General features: G+C 60.1%; 1 long non-coding RNA gene across 1 annotated transcript; it reads right to left on the bottom strand.

Annotated features, from left to right (window-relative positions):
• Positions 1–477: 477 nt before the first annotated feature.
• Positions 478–5,474, bottom strand: LOC123479919 (uncharacterized). The gene is made up of 3 exons (XR_006655736.3): positions 5,306–5,474; positions 970–1,418; positions 478–634 (listed from the first exon to the last, which is right to left on the bottom strand). It is a non-coding gene; the product is annotated as an uncharacterized lncRNA (long non-coding RNA).
• Positions 5,475–6,074: the final 600 nt, after the last annotated feature.

Genomic DNA, 6,074 nt, shown 5'->3' with positions numbered 1-6,074 from the left:
GCCGAGCGCAGGCTGCTCCGAGTACACAGGGGGCCCCCGGAACCCAGGGTGTTTGGGGAGGCGTGTAGGCAGCTGGAAAGGCAATCTGCATGTTCCAGCATTTTCTTACTTGTCATTTATGTGTAGATTCATGTTTTTTAAAATATTTTATTTATTTATTTTTAGAGGGAGGGGAAGGGAAGGAGGAGAGAGGGAGAGAAACATCAGTGTGTGAGAGATACATCAGTCAGCTGCCTCTCACACGCCCCCACTGGGGACCTGGCCTGCAACCCAGGCATGTGCCCTGACTGGGAATCGAACCGGCGACCTTTCGGTTCACAGGCCAGCACTCAGTCCACGGAGCCACACCAGCCAGGGCTGTGTGTAGATTTAAATGTGTCCAGTTTTTTTGGTGTTTTTTATCTTGGGTGATAAAGGTCACCAGAAAAACTAGGCTTGGTGTTTGAATAACGTTAAAATGTTAAAATGTTACCATGCACCCCCCTCCCGCCCCCTACCCCACGCACTCTCCCTTCCCGCCCGGCACCCGGGAGGTCTGGGTTCCAGAGCCACAGCAGCAGCCAGCCTTTCAGCGCAAGCACGTCCCACGCGATCTGGGGACAGGCTCACGCTAACGGAAGCATCAGTAGTTTACCTGAAAGGCAGGGTAACACGGTGTCAGGCAGTCTTCCTGGTGGCCCTACCCCCGCCCCCCACAGGCTGCGGTCACACCCCATGCCTCCGTCTGTGTGCCCTCCACCCTGGTCTGTCAATGGGGCTCTGGGGGCCCAAGAACAAAGGGCCTGGAATCAGGCCGACTGTGTATGTCTCTGGGGCCAGGGACCGGTTCCAACAGCTTCAGAAAGGGGTCTGTGGTTCCCAAGAAGGGACAGCCAGAGAGAGGGGTGGGGCCGACAGAGGTGTGGACACCAGGGAACGTGGGTGCAAACCCCAACAGGAGACTCGGCAAGTTTCTGGAAAGCTCCGCACCTCCGTTTCCCCACCTGCAGTGTGGAAAGAACCATGTTGCTGAGGGCACTGCCGGGCCTGGTTCCGGGACTGCCCCGTCGGCAGCGGTGCGGTGGCCGTTCCCGCATCTCTGCGTGGCAGCTGTCTGGTCCTCTGAATCACCTCCGGGCCAGGGAACTTGCTCTCTTAGGAGGTAACCAAGGTGAACCCCTCCCGTCCCACCTGGGACTTGAGGGTTCTGGGATGGGGGTCGGGAGAAGACGGTGGTTCCCACTCTGGCTCAGACCCCCTGACATGCTGGGCAGGCCGCGGCCCTTCCTTCCTTCGGGGCCTCAGTTTCCCCACCTATGACAGGACAGGGCCAGCTCAGACGTCCCCTTCCGTTCTGAGATTTCACGGTTCTGCGAATTCAGGTCAGAGCTTCAGGGTCGATCTCGTATGTGATTATTTTTTCTCAGGATTACACGTTCCTGAATAAAAATGAAATAAGGCCTTCAGAATAACTGATGGAGTACTTTTTGACCTAACATTAATATGCCACAGCGAAGGCAGGAGAATGAATCAGGGCGACTGAGGGTGGTGGGAGCCAGGGCGAGACGGCAGGGGAGGGGGCGGGGACGGGGCTGAAGACGGCAGTGGCGGGGGGCGGGGGGGAGTCCATGTGGGACTCTCTGCTCTGACACGAGAGCCTTGAGCTGGCACACATGTGACCTCACATACAACCCAGCCCCAGGGCACATCCCCCTGCCTGCTGTGCCCCTGGTATCACCAGAGTTGTGGCTGACATGGGGGAGCCATGCTCCCCCAGACCCACTCGACAGCTTCAGCAAGGCGCCTGCTGAAGAGCCGTCCTTGGGAGGCCCCTTTCAGGTGGTGGAGGGGGGCTGAGGGCGTCTGGGAAGAAGATGGCTGGGTGGGAGGAGAGACACCAGGAGGGACCGGAAGGGACAAGGGATGGCTCCGCTCCACCTGGACTCCAGTGGCACCTGAGCAGGCCTGGTGCTGTAGGGGCCAGGGCGGTGGCCACGGCACAGGCCGGGGAGGGAATGGGGGTAGGCCAGGGAGTGGATGGCGTTTGGAGTGGGGTCCAGGGCAGGCGGAGGCCTCTGCCGCACTCAGAGCTGGTCCGCTCCTATTCCCCAGGGGCTGAGAGGAGTCCCGCACCTGGCTGCTGCCCCAGGGCCTCAGGCTCCCAGTGGCCCTGCCCGCAGATGGACCCTCCTGAGCTGTGGTGGGGCCAGAGGGCTCAGGTGCCCACAGGGGTGCGGGGCCATGATGGACAGTGGGCAGGACCCGCCTGCTCTGCTGTCCCGCTGCCTTTAACATGTGGGCCCCGGATTAGGCCAGGGGTCTGGTAGGGAGACCTCACCTCTGCCCAGGAGCTCCCAGCCCTGCCCTCGAAGGTGCTGTGGGATAACAGGGTTGGGGGATGTTTCTAGAAGTTCACTGAGCTGGGCCTTACATGCTGGGCTGGGCAGGCTTTCTTCGAGAGCCATGGGGATGGGCCTGGATGGTCAGTTAGTTATAGGATGTGCTTTGGCGGGGAGCTGAGGAGGAGGTAGGGGCAGGACAGGACCAGAGAGTGGGTGGGGGACTCAGAGACCATCACCCCATGCTGGGCAGGCCCTCTCCTGGCCACGTTAGGGGGCGGGGCCTGACCAGAGTGGGCAGGGCAGCAGCAGGCTCCCTTGCTCAGCATTGGCCCTCGCCCTTTGCACCCAGGTGCCCACCCTGTCTCGCCCTGGTCTGCCCCAGCCCTCAGCAGTTTCTGAGTCAGAACTGGGCTCTGCTCCCACCCTCAGGGTGTGACCACGGACAAGTGATAGAGCCTCCACCTTTAGAGCAGGGTCCCACCACTGGGGGTGATAGGCAGCTGGCCCCCGCTGGAAGGAAGGACCAGGCCCAGAGCCTTTAGTAAGCTCACTAAGGGCTGGGCCATCCTGCCGTTGCTATGGCTACTAGTGCCAGCGCCCCAGGACGGACTAATGTCTTCTGGAGCGCGTGGCCCAGGCGGGTGGGAAGGGGCAGTCCCCACACCACCCACGAGCAGCGTGCACGAGGCAGAGCTGGTTACTGCTGACACGGATACTTCATCACCGATGCTGCGCGGGCTCACATGTGCTGGGGCGTGGCTCCAACGTGGTTTCCCATTTGGTAAGTGCAGGACAGACGCAGGGAAACCCCCTGGCCCACTTTTTCTGTCGAAGCTGTCAGGTTCCAAAGGCTGAGTGCCTTCTAATTTGACGAACGCTCCCAGCAGCCGCTCTGATCAAAGGCAGCCTGGCCCATGCCCCAGGCCTCACTCAGAGTGTGGGCACACGTGCATGCACACGCACGCACGCACAACACACGCACACACGCACCAGCTTGGAACCCGAGGCCCCCTTCCCCTCTGCCCATCCCAACTGCCGGGCTGGAGTAGACCGATTGCTCCTCGCTCCGCTGTTCTCGTTCGCCGAGAAGAGAAGAGGTACTGCGGCCCTGCGTTCTCACGCTGGGATATTGCGCAGCTGCGTCCACGTGGGAGCCGGAACACACTTAGCTGTGTTAGTGATGCAATGACGCTCCTGAGGAACGCGCGCAGGGCGCAGCGCTCAAACTAACAGAACACATCCCCGCGTGCTCATTGGGGCACTTCTCCATGGTGCCAGTGCCCTTTTCAGGCAACGCGGCTCCTCCTCTGGGGCCTGGGCCCCACCCACTTTCGAAGCCAGTGCAGAAATGAGTCAGAGCCCGGGAGGGGTGATCGGAACTTGCCGTTTTCCCAGGACGCCTGTCAGACCTGCTCCGACTGCTCACAGTCTGCTTGGGGCCGTAGGGGCCCTGAGCCGCCTCTTTGTTTCCTTTTAACGAACAGATTTTTTTAGAGCAGTTACAGAGATCGACCAGATAGCAGAGCTCCCATAGACCCCTCCATCTAGAGCTTCCCTATTGGTTTATGGCCACTTTGTTTGTTTGTTTGTTTTAATGTTTGCTTTCCTGGAAATTTTTCCCACTTAAAAAAAAAAGTAGACCTCAAACCCTGGCTGGTGTGGCTCAGTGGATTGAGTGCCATCCTGAGAACCAAAGGGTCACCGGTTTGACCCGTCAGGGCACATGCCTGGGTTGCGGGCCAGGTCCCCAGTAGGGGGTGTGTGAGAGGCAACCACACACTGATGTTTCTCTCCCTCTCTTTCTCCCTCCCTCCCCCCCGTCTAAAAATAAATAAATAAATCTTTAAAAAGTAATAAATAAAAAATAAACCCAAAAAGTAGACCTCATTTTTTTTAGCGTTTTCATTCACAGCAAAATTGAGCAGAAGGTACGAGATGCCCCTCTACTCCCTGCCCACGACCCCGCACAGCCTTCCCGTTGTCAGGGTCCCCACCAGAGAGGGGCGTCTGTTCCAACTGAGGGACCTGCCTGACAGACAGGCCACAGTCACCTCGAGCCCCATTCACATTAGGGGCACTTTTTCTAAAGAGATTTTATTTACTTAGAGGGGAAAGGAGGGAGAAGGGGAGAGAGAAACATCGACCAGTTGCCCCTCGCACGTGCCCCGTCTGGGGACCTGGGGACCAGGCCCAAAACCCAGGCCTGGGCCCTGACTGGGCTCCACCCTCCGCCAGCGTTCCTAGAAGCAAGCAGGCAAGTTGAGCCTTTCAGGGAGGCCGATTCATTCCAGACTGTTCCTTTGGAAGCCTGGGCGGTGACTCATCCATGCCACAGCCGAGCAGCCCGACAACCAGCCTCTCGATCTGGTCAATAGACTGTGCTGGAAGGTGGATTTAAGGAGCTAGCACCCCCAACCCCCCAACCATGCTAACTGTCTCTCAGGGGTGATTCCTACTCTCCCAGCTCCCTCACCAGCCACCGGGGCACATATCAGGGTCCTGGGTGGGGTGGGAGGCAGCCCTCCAGGCCCTGCTGCTGCAGGAGCTCCTCAGCCAGCCGGCCTTCCGCGTCTCTCTCCGCAGTCCCACCACCCAGCTCAGCAATGGGAAGAGAGCCCCGCTCGCCCTGGATGATGCAGCTGGGCCGCTGCGCAGAAAGCCCCCTCCTTGGGACGGTGAATGCTGCTCTCCGTTGGGGCGCACTTGGCTTTCTGCGGGGAAGCTGAGAGACGCCCGCACAGCCCTGTAAGGACACGTGTGCTCACGCGGCAGGTGCCCGGGTCACGGAGCATCGTATTTCACTGGGTTTTGCAGCCGCCCGGCAGTTGGAGACTGCCCCTCCGGACTTCCGCCCCCTTAATCCTGGGCCTCCAGAGCTGGCAGTTTGCACCTGCCCTTCCCTGACATGCCCCCTGGGCAGGAGGAAGAGCATCTTGTCTGGCTTCTTTCATTGTCTTCAGAATAGGTTCGATATTTTAACAAACCTGCTAACTGTAGAAGCTGGAGCCGGTTTCCAGCCGACAGCCTCAGTTCCCGCGCGTCTGCCCTGGTGATTAATTTAGTGGCCCGTGAGTTACAGCCAGCCTGGCGCCCACCTCCATGCTGCTTCGCTTCCCTCCTGCAGCTGCGAGGCCTCTGACTGCCCTTTGTGAGGGTCGGATGACTCCTTCAGGGGCAGGTAGGCCAGGGCGTCTGGGAGTCCAGGCGTTTCTGTGGCTACAGGGCCCCCTAGGGACCCAATCAGCACTTACACAGTTGCTGCCCCCAGTGTGCCAGGTGCAGGGAGATGCTCAGAGGGATGCAGAGGTGAACCAGACGCCGTCTCCGCCCTGGGGAGCCTGGCAGGCCCTGGGCAGGATGTGGACAGGGCCCTGGCTCCAGGCAACGGGGGGACGCCTGGGTCAGAGGGCAGGGGGGAGGTCCGAGTAGGCCTGGAGGTTCGTCCCTGCTTCTCCCTATTTCTGCAGGAAGAAATGGGCTCAGAGAGGTGTGGCAGCCCGGCTGTGAGAGAGCGGGGACCCACACGATGTTGCTGCTCGTCCACGCGTTCCATGAGGGCGCCGTATGGGCTGTGTGTCAGCTGGGTGGGGCCGAGATGGGGCGGCCACGGCATTGGGAGGCTGCAAAGGAGGGTGGGCTTGGCGGCTCCAGGCAGGTGGGCTCAGGAACCTGCAAGGATTTGCTGAGCGAGAGTGTGGAGTGCGCTCTCCACTGATAGTGCAGGCCAGGGCTGGCCCTCTCTCGAGCGTCCCC

The sequence above is a fragment of the Desmodus rotundus genome, chromosome 1, assembly GCF_022682495.2.
Source record: "Desmodus rotundus isolate HL8 chromosome 1, HLdesRot8A.1, whole genome shotgun sequence".
Taxonomy (NCBI): Eukaryota; Metazoa; Chordata; class Mammalia; order Chiroptera; family Phyllostomidae; genus Desmodus; species Desmodus rotundus.
Note: the sequence above shows the minus strand (reverse complement) of the source record. Positions and strands in the feature narration are given on the sequence as shown.